Here is a 13,488-nt window from a genome sequence, read left to right on the forward strand (position 1 = left end):
GTTCCAGAAGCCACTGTTCTCACAGAGGACCCTGGACACCTCCCTCCAGCTTCTGCACTGCGTACAGTACATTTAGCAACGCAAGCGCCACAGTGAGGAGTCCATGGTCCTCTTTGAGAACAATGGCAGCTTTGGAATGGAACTTCAGTTAAGTGACAGCCCTGGTTAGTCTAGTTGCTGCCCGGCTGGAGGTACACCAGAGAAGCAATTATGTTTTACTGGCCAGTAAAAACTAAACGCCAACATTGGCCTTCAAGATAAACTAACAATGAGCCAGTGGCTTACCAGCCGGGTGGCAACACTGGCTCTGAGTCAGGTTTGGGTCCCTAGTCACCCACACCTGCATAAGTGGCACATACATCGGTGAAGATAGGGCAGTACACATGTAGCTACCTTTCATTGAAGTGTATGGAGTCTTTGGTGGCCAGGAATTTGCAAGTAGAGATCAGGTAATATTTGCACTTAGCTGTACAGTAGGCCCGCAGAATGAATTTTACTGGTAGGCCTTAGGCACCCTAGTCCAACTGTTAGGTTGTGCTGCTGGAACCTGTTATTATATGGGTTTCCAGGAATACACTGGCACAGATGTGGGATAATTGAGGTGGCTGGGTGTGGTGTTCTCCAGCCAGCCAACCCTCCCCGGTCTACTGCACATATATACCAGCCCTTCTGGCTAGAGGATGCTGGTTTCCCAATACCCTGGCGTTTGGAGGTATGGATGTTGTTGTGTAGGTGTGAACAGTGTCATGTTCTGTGTGTCTGTGCAGGTGGCCTGACATGAGGTGAACAGGCTGACTGTAGATTGTAGGCTTGTCTGTAGAGATGGATTCTCGGGTTCCTTTTGAAGCTTTCTCAGGTATTGAAAAGTCTGATGGGTTGAGGCAGCGAGTTCCAGCGTATAAGTGACGCATGGGAGAAATGCTAGACACTACTGTGTGAGGAGCAAACTAGGGGAGAGTAGAGGAGGAGGTCCTATTAGGAACATGAATTGGATTCTCTGGGCAATAGGCACCTAATGAAGGGATTGTCAGAACAGAGAGGCTGTTGAGTAAAGGGGGAGAGGTAGATAAGCAAAGCAGCAGGGTTTAGGATGGATTGGAGGGGCACAAGAGCATTGAATGGGAAGCCACAGAGTTGGATGTTGCGGTAGTTTAGATTGGAGCAGATGAGGGCACGCATTAGCAATTTTTGTTGACTCTGGGTTAAGGAAAGATGATATATGAGAGATGTTTTTGAGCTGGAGGTGGTGAGTGCTGGTATGTGTAGTTTACAGGAGAGGGTGAAGTCAAATGTTACACCATGACAGCTGACTTGTTGGACTGGTGAAAGTGTGGAGCCGTTGATTGTGATTGATAAGTCTGGTGCAGATGTTAAGTTAGATGGGGAAAGATGAGGAGTTTAGTTTTTTCCATGTTGAGTGTTATAAAGCGTGAAGAAAAGGAGGATATTATCGATATACTCTCTGGGATTCTAGATAGTAGAGAGGTATCATCTCAGTCAGATAGGTAGATTTGGGTGTAATCAACATAAAAATGGTACTAAAAGCCATGGGATTCTATGAGCTGTCCTAGGCCAAAGGTATAGATGCAGACGAGTAAGGGGTCCTAGGACAGAGTCTTGAAGAAGGGGAGGATGTGATGCGTGAGTGAGAGACACTAAATGTACGGTCAGTGAAGTACGAGAAGATCCTGGAAAAGGTCCAATTTGTGATGCCGAGGGTGTAGAGCGTTTGACACAGTCAACCACTCCGTTCTGTTACAAAGGCAGAGAACAGATGTACAAGGAGGAGCACAGAGTAATTATTTGAGGCTTTTACAGTTAGCAGATTGTTACCTACTTTTGGTTAGGGCGGTTTTGGTAGAGTGGTCAGGTCGTAAGCCAGATTGGAGTTGGTCAAGAAGTGAGTTGGAGAAGAGTTACATCTCCTGCACCCTTGCGGGTTTTTTTGTAATGCTGTGGTTTTTTTTTTAAACTCAAATGTCAATGGAACATTCTAATGTTAAAAACATATTGCTCAAAAATCACAAATCACAAACCTGCAATACGTTTTTAACATTAGAAAGTCCCATTGACTTTTGAGTTAAAAAGACACAAATGTGTTGGAGCCCTTTGGAGGACGGTTCAAGGTGGATGTGCTGTTCCAGGAGTTTTGAGACAAAACGGAGCAGCAAGATGGTGGCGGTAGCTGGACAGAGAGGAAGGGTTTGGGAGTAGGGAAGGGGTCTCAGTGCTAGGTTAGCATTAATGACTGCTAGGTTTAACATTGTGTTATCGCCATGTGGTTGAAGTTTTCAGGCAGAGGTATAGATGTGTTTAAGATTTATTTATTACCTTGTGGTCACTTCTGGTTCAATTCTGGTATATTTCTTCTGCATTTAATGGAGCAGCACAGAAGGTCATCGTCAGAAGACCTATATTCTTACAGTTATACTACATTGGTTACATAGAAAATGCAACCAGGTGACAAAGAGGAGGGGAAGAGTGAGTGCTGAACAGGTTCTAGTCAAAGGCTGTTATTACACATCTGTGCTTCTCTCCTGCAAGCTGCAGCTGGAGGTCTCAGTTCAGTGGCAATGAGCGGTCTGGGTGTCAGCTGCAATCAGCGTTTCTTTACCTGTGTTTTGAAGGGGAGAAACTGCATAATAGCAGCCAAAGGGGGAGAGGATACCAGACCGAAATGGTAATGTTACGTTTGTGCATGACGCAAGTACAGCGCCTCTCACGGATGTCACCGACACATCAGACCAAGACGTGATTAATGAACCATTATAGACATGTTAAATCACCAAAGCATGGGAAACACAAAATAGGACAAACAACAGTAATAGAAATACGGGGATGAAAATGATATCCCTAATCAATTTTTGGGTGTCAGACCGTATCTAGAAATTGGGCAATCCCTCCAATAGGTGTGGCACCATTTCAGGGGCATAGGGGGCTTAGTCTGTCCTTAGATGGAGGATAGGGAAGATATTAAATGCAGGTGGAAAGAGCAATGTATACAACATAGTATTTGGTAGAAGTGAATAAGCCCCACACAGAATAAATAGTCAGGTACTTAGCTGGCAGGAGTCCGCTGACTCACCAAACACCTGAGACAGGACAATAACCGGCGCCCATGTAGAGGCGGACCTGGAGTAGTGCACTTCTACTATAGCTGATTGGCCACCTAGGGGGAGCACCTCCCTGTTGGCCAATCGGGCGACACACCACAGGAGATGTTGTAGCAGGGTAGTGAAAAAGGGCACATTATACACTGAGCCCACTGAGGGATTTCTGACAGAAAACACCTCAGGGATCTTCTGCAGTGACAGGAAGAAGGCAGCAAAAATGTCTGTCATTTGTAACTAAATACAAGTTTTCCACACAGGGAAACAGAAATACAGTCCATTGATAGCTTATGGTAACATGGGCTGGGACTGATGTCACCCCGGCTGCACTTCCTGATTGCAGCTTCTGTGAAATTGCGATCCTCATGCGTTCGTTAAGATCACAAGTGTTTCCAGTTGACTTCAATGGGAAACCTCGCATCGCATTCACATCGCACAGCATCTGAGTGCCATGCGCTGGGTTTTAAAGTCCCATTGAATACAATGGGTGAGGCCCAGAGATAGAACATGCTGAGATTTTCTTTTTTCCTCGCAGGATCACTCTTGTGTATGAATCCATTCAAAATGATTTTGTGTGCATCGCATTGTACAAAACTTGTGCGAGAATTTTGCTCAGGTGAATATGTTTTTAGACCTGCTAAACTTCAGGGCCATCAGCATAAAGCTCCTTAGTATAAAGTATGTGAGAGCGGAATGATGAACCCATTATAGCAATAAAGAAAAAAATCCAGCTCATCCGATGGTAGAAGAAAAAAAACTAAACAATATTTAAAATGTACCAATCATTATGAAAAACACCATGTAACATGAAAGATATATCAAATCAACTTAGGCCAGGCTCAAACTCGCAGGCACGCAGCAAGTACGCAATGACATGACATACGTACTTGCTGCATGCCACCCGTCCCCATGCACTATCTTAGTGGGTATACATATACTAATATGCGCCAAGATATGACATGCCTTGATATTTTTCACACTCACAATACGCATTAAAACAAAAAACACAACTGTGAGTAACCCGATAGAAATCACTGGGTTATTGGCATCTTGCATTAATTAATGTGCCACGATTAAAGGTGCATTTACGCACACAGATAATCGCTCAAAATTTGTCAGAAACTGACAGTTCTGAGCGACCATTTTGCATAGGTACTAGAGATGAGCGAGCACCAAAATGCTCGGGTGCTCCTTGCTCGAGTCGAACTTTTCGTATTGCTCGAGAGCTCGTTTCGAGTAACGAACCCCATTTAAGTCAATGGGCGACTCGAGCATTTTTCTATGGGACCGATGCTCCGCATAGCTGATGACTTGTGAAACACCAGAAAACATCAAAAAGTCATGGAAACGCCACAGAAACGGATAGAGAAGGGCAGGGGCAGCATGCATGGCTGCATCTGAGGCTCCCAGGTCCCACTATTAAGCCAAAATGGGGGCAAGAGTCTGGTGTCACCCCCCTAACAATTTACCTCGGACAAACCCTCAGTAGCAAGGCACACGCACTGGCATATCTTAGCTAAGCACCACACGCTCGCTTCATAGCCACACCACCCTCATGTCAATTTATAGGTGCGTACTGGATGAGGAGGAACCGGAGGCACACACTGCAGAGGGTTGGCAGGGCCAGGCAGCGACCCTGTTTGAAAGTGTGGGCGATAGCCCACAATGCTGTTGAGAATAGATGATAAATTGACGTACGATCATCATTCCAATGCCGTGCCACCTCTGTCACAAAATTATCAGGAGCCGCAAACGTGGGCATAAAGGGGACTCAGGTGCCAGCACTTCTACACATCTCCACAATGCAGCAATACTCTGTGTGGGAAGTACGTGAGCGGGCCCAGGGTCAGGCTCGGTCCCAGCCTCCACCTTGTGTGACCTAAGGTGTTGCGAGTTACATAGCAATGGGAAATCCATGTGTCCCCACACAATTCATTCTGTGTAGCTGTCAGATCGCTCAACACCGCAATGGAAAGTCTTTGAGTTCTTTGGGCTCGCCTATGGCAGAGTTTCACCCCGCCAAGGACCTCGGCCCACATTTCTACCCTAGTCGGTCAGTGTATTTGTGCCAGACCGGTAAAACACCGCAATGGAAAGTCTTTGTGCACCCACAGCATAGGCGAGCCCAAGGAACTTAAAGATGGTATTACGCCTAAAGAAATCACAGTGCCCAAACATGGCAGAGTTTCACCCTGCTAAGGGCCTCCGCCTACTTTTCTGCCCTAGTCAGTCAGTGTATTTGTGTCAGACAGGTAAAACACCGCTATGGGAACTCTTTGTGCACCCACAGCATAGGCGAGCCCAAGCAACTCAAGCATAGTATTACACATGAAGAAATCAGAGTGCCCAAACATGCTTAGGGCCTCAGCCTCGGCCCACATTTCTCCCCTAGTCAGTCAGTGTGTCTGTGCCAGACAGGTAAAACAACGCAATGGGAAGTCTTTGTGCACCCACAGTATAGGCAGACCCCTGTAACATTTCTGTAGAAAGAGTATAGACGGACCCCAGAAACATTTCTGTAGTAGAAGTATAGGCGGACCCAGTAACATTCCTGTAGCAGAAGTATAGGTGAACCCCTGAAACATTGGTGTACCAAAAATATAGGCAAACCCCAGTAACATTTCTGTAGCAAAAGTATAGGTGAACCTCTGAAACATTGGTGTACCAAGAGTATAGGCGGACCCCAGTAACATTCCTGTAGCAGAAGTATAGGCAGACCCTGTAACATTTCTGTAGCTAGAGTGTAGGCGAACCCCTGAAACATTGGTGTACCAAAAGTATAAGCGGACCCCAGTAACATTTCTGTAGCAAAAGTATAGGTGAACCCCTGAAACATTGGTGTACCAAGAGTATAGGCGGACCTCAGTAACATTTCTGTAGCAGAAGTATAGTCGAACCCCTGAAACATTTCTGTAGCAAGAGTGTAGGCGAACCCCTGAAACATTGGTGTACCAAAAGTATAGGCGGACCCCTGAAACATTTCTGTAGCAAAAGTATAGGCAAACCCCTGAAACATTGATGTACCAAAAGTATAGGCAGACCCCAGTAACATTCCTGTAGCTGAAGTATAGGCAGACCCCTGTAACATTCCTGTAGCAGAAGTATAGGCGGACCCCAATAACATTCCTGTAGCAGAAGTATAGGCAGACCCCAGTGACATTTCTGTAGCAAAGGTATAGGCAGACCCCTGTAACATTTCTGTAGCAAGAGTATAGGCGAACCCCTGAAACATTGGTGTACTAAGAGTATAGGCGGACCCCAGTAACATTTCTGTAGTAAAAGTATAGGCGGACCCCTGTAACATTTCTGTAGCTGAAGTATAGGAGAACCCCAGTAACATTCCTGTAGTAAAAGTATAGGCAGACCCCTGTAACATTTCTGTAGCAAGAGTATAGGCGAACCCCTGAAACATTGGTGTACCATGAGTGTAGGCGAAGGCCGGAAAAATTAGTTAGCTAACAGTATAGGCGAAGGCTGGAAAAATTAGTTAGATAACAGTATAGGCGAGGGCCAGAAAAATTGGTGTACCAAGAGTACAAGTGCACCCCTGAAAAATTGCTCAACTGCGAGGGCAGGTGAAACCCATAAACATTTTTTAAAGATACAGCTCGCTGTTGCTTAATTTGTAACAGAGCCTGGAGGCAGCTCTGTGAAAAAAAATTGTTTCTGTTAAAAGTTTCAAAAGAATTGATACTTTAAAAATTGTTAAAAAAAATTATAAACAGAGCCTTTTGGGCCACAGAAAAATTGGCAGTTCAGTGTGATGACATGCTGTGTTAGGAGGAGGAGGAGGAGTAGGAGTAGGAGGAGTAATAATATCCGAGAGTGATTGACAAAGCTAATTCCCCCTTTTTTCCGGTGATAGAGAATGCTTATTTCTCCTGTTGCACCGAAAATAATCATTAGGTTGAGCTGCTTTCCACCAGTGGAGAAGAGAAGTCTGGGGAAATCCAGCCGTTGTTCATCTTTATGAGTGTAAGCATGTCGGCACTGGCAGTTGACAGGCGGGTACGCTTATCTGTGATGATTACCCCAGCTGCACTTAACACCCTTTCTGACAAGATGCTAGCGGCAGGGCAGGCCAGACCTTCCAGGGCGTACAGCAAAAGTTCATGCCACATGTTCAGCTTTGACACCCAATAGTTGTATGGAGCAGAGGCATCACGGAGGACAGTGGTACGATCGGCTATGTACTCCCTCACCATCTTTTTACAGTGCTCCCTCCGACTCAGCCTTGACTGGGGAGTGGTGATGCAGTCTTGCTGGGGAGCCATAAAGCTGGCAAAGGCCTTGGAGAGTGTTCCCCTGCCTGTGCTGGACATGCTGCCTGATCCCCGCGCCTCCCCTGCTACTTGGCTTTTGGAACTGCGTCTTCTGCCACTAGTGCTGTCAGATGGGAACTTTAGCATCACTTTTTCCACCATGGCCCTGTGGTATTGCATCACTCTCGTACGCCTTTCCTCTTTGGGAAAGAGAGTAGAAAGGTTCTCCTTATACCGTGGGGCGAAAAGGGTGTGCACCCAGTAATCTGTGTTGGCCAGAATGCGTCTAACGAGAGGGTTACGGGAAAGGCAGCCTAACATGAAGTCAGCCATGTGTGCCAGGGTACCAGTATGCAGCACATCGCTGTCCTCACTAGGAAGATGACTTTCAGGATCCTCCTCCTTCTCCTCCTCTACAGCCCATACACGCTGAACAGATGAGAGGCAAGCAGCATGTGCACCCTCTGCAGTGTGCCCAGCTGTCTCTTCCCCCTCCTCCTCCCGCTCCTCCCCCTCCTCCTCCTCCTCCTCCTCCAAAACGTGCTTAGATATAGACATGAGGGTGGTCTGGCTATCAAGCGACATACTGTCATCCCCCGTCTCCTGTTCTCAGCAGGCAAAGCAGCGGGATGGTAACGCTAATGATTGCTGCATCGCCGCTCACCATCTGGGTAGACTCCTCAAAGTTTCCGAGGACCTGGCAGATATCTGCCATCCATGCCCACTCGTCAGTAAAGAATTGCGAAGGCTGACTACCACTACGCCGCCTATGTTGCCGCTGGTATTCCACTATTGCTCTACGCTGCTCGTACAGCCTGGCCAACATGTGCAGCATAGAATTCCAGCGTGTGGACACGTCGCACAGCAGTCAGTGCTCTGGCAGCTGAAACCGATGTTGCAGGGTCCTCAGGGTGGCAGCGTCCATGGTGGACTTGGGGAAATGTGCGCAGACGCGGCGCACCTTGCCGAGCAGGTCAGACAAGTGGGGGTAGTTTTTCAGAAATCACTGAACCACCAGATTGAAGACGTGGGCCAGGCATGGCACGTGTGTGAGGCTGACGAGCTGCAGAGCCGCCACCAGGTTACGGCCGTTGTCACACACGACCATGCCCGGTTGGAGGCTCAGCGGCGAAAGCCCGAGGTCGGTCTGCTCAGTCAGACCCTGTAACCGCTCGGGGGCCGTGTGCCTCTTGTCACCTAAGCTGATTAGTTTCAGCACGGCTTGCCAACGCTTGCTCACCGCTGTACTGCCGCGCCGCGCTCTACCGACTGCTGGCGACGTGCTCACACTTCTTAATTGAGAGGTAGAGGTGGCGGAGGAGGAGGGGGGGAGGGTTTGGAGGAGGTGGCATAAAACGCCGCAGATACCAGCAGCGAGGTAGGACCCGTTATTCTGGGTGTGGGTAGGACGTGAGCGGTCCCAGGCTCTGACTCGGTCCCAGCCTCCACCAAGTTCACTCAATGTGCCGTCAGGGAGATATAATGGCCCTGCCCGCCAGTACTTGTCCACATATCCGTGTTTAAGTGGACCTTCCCAGTAACTGCATTGGTGAGGGCACGATTTATGTTGCGGGAGACATGCTGGTATAAGGCTGGGATGGCACACCGGGAAAAATAGTGGCGACTGGGGACCGAGTAGCGCGGGACGGCTGCCGCCATCATGTTTTTGAAAGCCTCTATTTCCACAAGCCTGTACGGCAGTATCTCCAGGCTGATTAATTTGGCACTGTGCACGTTTAAAGCTTTTGCGTGCGGGTGGGTGGCGGCGTATTTGCGCTTTTGCTCCAACGCTTGTGTTAGTGACAGCTGAATGCTGCGTTGAGAGACGTTGCTGGATGGAGTGGAGCACGGTGGAGGTGAGGGTGTGGGTGCAGGCTGGGAGGCGCTCGTGCCCGTGTCCTGGGAGGGGGATTGGATCTGTGTAGCAGGCTGGGGCACAGGGGAAGAGGCAGTGCTGTGACCTGGAGACGGTGAATGTCCTTTGTCCCACCTTGTGGGGTGCTTGGCCATCATATGCCTGCGCATGCTGGTGGTGGTGAGGCTGGTAGTGGTGGCTCTCCGGCTGATATTGGTGCGACACAGGTTGCACACCACTGTTCGTCGGTCGTCCGCGCTCTCACTAAAAAACATCCACACCTTTGAACACCTAGCCCTCTGCACGGAGGCTTGCCGCGAGGGGGTGCTTTGGGAAACAGTTGGGGGATTATTCGCTCTGGCCCTGCCTCTACCCCTGGCCACTCCACTGCCTCTTCCAACCTGTCCTGCTGCTGCACTTGCCTCCCCCTCTAAAGCCCTGTCCTCAGTAGGCTTAGCAAACCAGGTGGGGTCAGTCAGCTCATCATCCAGCTGCTCTTCCTCCGAATGCTCTGTGCACTCCTCCCTCGGGCTTACTGCTCATACTACTACCTCACTGACAGACAACGGTGTCTCATCATCCTCATCCACAAAAAGCTCTTGAAACAGTTGCCGGAAGTCCCCAGCCTCATCACCCAGACTCCGGGAACTTTCCAAAGGTTGGGCATCGGTCACAACAAACTCCTCAGGTGAGAGAGGAACCATTTTTTCCCACTCATGGCAGGGACCCGAGAACAGTTCCTGAGAGTCTGCCTGTTCATCAGAATATGTCATTTTCATGGAGTGAGGAGGCTGGGAGGAAGGAGGAGCAGCCAGAGGATTCAGAGTTGCAGTCCCTAGGCCAGGAGTAGTGGACTGCGTAGAAGACTGGGTGGTCGATACATTGCTGGACGCATTTTCTGCCATCCATGAGAGGACCTGCTCACACTGCTCTGTTTGCAATAAAGGTCTACCACGCGGACCCGTAAATTGTGATATGAAGCTGGGGACCCCAGAAACTTGCCTCTCTCCTAATCCCGCAGCAGCCGGCTGTGATTCACCACGCCCAGGAACTCGGCCTGTGCCCACATCCTCACTTGGACGTCCGCGTCTACGTCCACGACCCTTACCCCGACTGCTCATCATGGCGGAATAAGAATAGAGCAGGGCCCAAATAAATTACCGCACTGTACAGCACTGACAACTGTGGCTTAATTCACCGCACACAGAGACTTGTAGATAGCGGAGGCTCTATGCTGTGACTTGAAAAAATTAACCCGCTGTCTTGCGCTGATACCTAGGGGTAATTTACCGCTCACAGAGACTTGTAGATAGCGGAGGCTCTATGCTGTGACTTGAAAAAATTAACCCGCTGTCTTGCGCTGATACCTAGGGGTTATTTACCGCTCGCAGAGACTTGTAGATTATATAGGCTGTGTGGAGTGGGAGAAGACTCTAAAGCCAGTGGATAGTACTGGTAACTGCGACTATCTCAACCCCACGCCGGAAAGGGTATTGTGAGACGCTCTGCACAGCGACAGAGCTGAAATACTTTGCTGTGGCCCAGGAAATATTACAGTACTGTTTAGCGGTGAGCACTCTGTCTAATGCACTGCAGACCAGAACGGTATAAATGAAGTCGCTTGCAGTAGGCTAGGAGATGTTAGAGAGCAGTTTCACGGTGAGAGCTGGTTGTACGGCGCTGCAGCCTGAGAACGCTATTACTGAAAGGCTGGGAACTGGCCTAGGCCCTAGATGCGTAATACAAAAATTGATGCACTACAATTCCCAGCAAGCCACAACTATAATACACACGGTCAGATGTAGCCCTAAGAAGGAGCTTTGGAGTTTTTGCACAGAGGATCAGGACTGTATAGTAGTGTATAACTTTCTCTATAGAAGTGGCTGTGCTCCAACACTCTGTGTCTAATGCACTGCAGACACAGAACAGTATAAATGAAGTCGTTCGCAGTAGGCTAGGAAATATTAGAGAGCAATTTCATGGTGAGAGCTGGTTGTACGGCACTGCAGGCTGAGAACGCTATTACTGAAAGGCTGGGAACAGGCCTAGATGCGTAATACAAAAATTGATGCACTGTTACTCCCAGCAGGCCACAACTATAATGCACACGGTCAGATGTAGCCCTAAAAAGGACCGTTGGGATTCTTGAAGACAGGATCCTACACTACCACTTTCCCTATATCAGCAGCACTTTCCCTAACCTCTGCCAGCCTGCGTCTGAGGCGAGCCGCGGGCGGGACCAGTTTAAGTACTCGGCAATCACCTGATTGGCCCAGCCACTCACTACTGTGGGGTGGGATAGGGCTGGCACGTCACAGCAGGAAGTGGTAATGCCTTCCCCGCATGTCTATTGGCTAGAAAATGGCGCTAAACATGCGGAGAAGGAAATGCAATTGACTCGAGTACCACGTGGTGGTCGTCTGAGTAACAAGCATTTCGAGTACCCTAATGCTCGAACGAGCATCAAGCTCGGACGAGTATGCTCGCTCATCTCTAATAGGTACTAATGGGATAAATCAGCCCTTTAGTACGTCATTGCATATATTTAGAGAACAGCGGATGGTCTGTTCTCTAAATACATTGCTATTGTTCTCTAGCGGGGCAGCGGCTGTTAGCAGCTGTTATCAGCGCTGCCCACGGAGAACTCAGCGTGCGGTCTGTCTTATCTTATCGTCCTTAGGGACGAAGATTTAATGCGGACCTGAAGTCAGCGATGAACGAAAAGTGCATGGTAAGTGCTGATGGGCGCACATTTACACACAATGAACACACTTACACACAGGGTCAGATTATTAACCCCTTCCCGCTCCATGACGTATCGGTACGTCATGGGAGCCTGGTACTACGCGCAAAATGACGTACCGGTACGTCATCGGGATAGCGCGAGATCATGACTGATCTCGCGCTATCCCGCAGTGGGAGCCGGCTGTCAGTCACAGGCGGCGTCCCGCTGCAACAGCGGGGGGCATCGGAGATGCGCCCCCCGCTGTTAACCCCTTCCCTGACGCGATCTAAGTAGATCGCGGCAGGGAAAGAGTTCACAGAGGGATCACGCTCCCTCTGTGTCTCCGGCCGGCTCTCGCGATGTTATCGCGAGAGCCCGGCCTGTCACCATGGCTACAGGACGCCAGACACTGGCGTCCTGTATTGCCTATGCCTATGATCGCTGTATAAGCGATAAGGCATGGCAGAGCAGTAGCTCTGCCATGCCTTATGACAGCGATCATAGGCACAGTGCTGAAAGTCCCTCAGAGGGACTCAAATTGTGTAAAAGAAAAGAAAAATGTAAAAAAAAGAAAAATGTAAAAAAAAATGTAAAAAAACCCCTTTTTTATGCTTTTTCTAATATTAGCATAAAAAAAGGTAAAAAAAATTAAAACCCCACATATTGGGTATTGACGCATCCGTAACGACGTGTACAAAAAGGTGAACATGCTTTTTATTTTGTACAACAAAAAGCGTAAAAAAGCGCTAAAAAACAGAGGCAAAATGCTAATTTTTAACATTTTGCCTCACAAAAAATACAATAAAAGTGATCAAAAAAGCCGTACATTCCCCAAAATGGTACCAGTAAAAACTACAGCTCGTCTCGCAAAAAATAAGCCCTTATAGAGCTCCGTACATAGAAAAATAAAAAAGTTACAGGACTTTGAATGCAGCTATAGAGAAAAAAAAAGATTTCCAAAAAAAAGGGGTTTTATTGCAAAAAAGTGTAAAAACCTAAAAAAAATATAACAATCTTGGTATCGTTGTAACCGTACCGACCCGCAGAAAAAATTTAGTGTGTCATGTATGCTGCATAATTAACGCTGTAAAAAAAAAAATATATATGTCAGAATTGATGCGTTTTCTCTCCCTGTTATCATAAAAAAATAATAAAAGTTTTACGATATAGCCTATGTACCCAAAAGTGGCACCGATAAAAACTACAGCTCGCCACACAAAAAACAAGCCCTTATACGGCCGCGTCGACGGAAAAATAAAAAAGTTATGGCTTTTGAAAAATGGAGATGGAAAAATGCCAAAAATCGCTTGGTCCTCAATGCCAAAATAGGCCATGTCATTAAGGGGTTAAAGCAGGTACAGTTGTATAGTACATACCTCCTCTGAGATAAACCAGACTGTTTACAAGTGATCCTAGATGATTAGAGGCTCCATGGTGATTCGGACCCAGCAATGAAGTAACTGCTTCACACAATTTATATTTTCATTTTGAGTTTTACCTACACCTCGAGTACAGGGATCAATTTTCTTATTTCTG

The sequence above is a fragment of the Eleutherodactylus coqui genome, chromosome 6, assembly GCF_035609145.1.
Source record: "Eleutherodactylus coqui strain aEleCoq1 chromosome 6, aEleCoq1.hap1, whole genome shotgun sequence".
Lineage (NCBI taxonomy): Eukaryota > Metazoa > Chordata > Amphibia > Anura > Eleutherodactylidae > Eleutherodactylus > Eleutherodactylus coqui.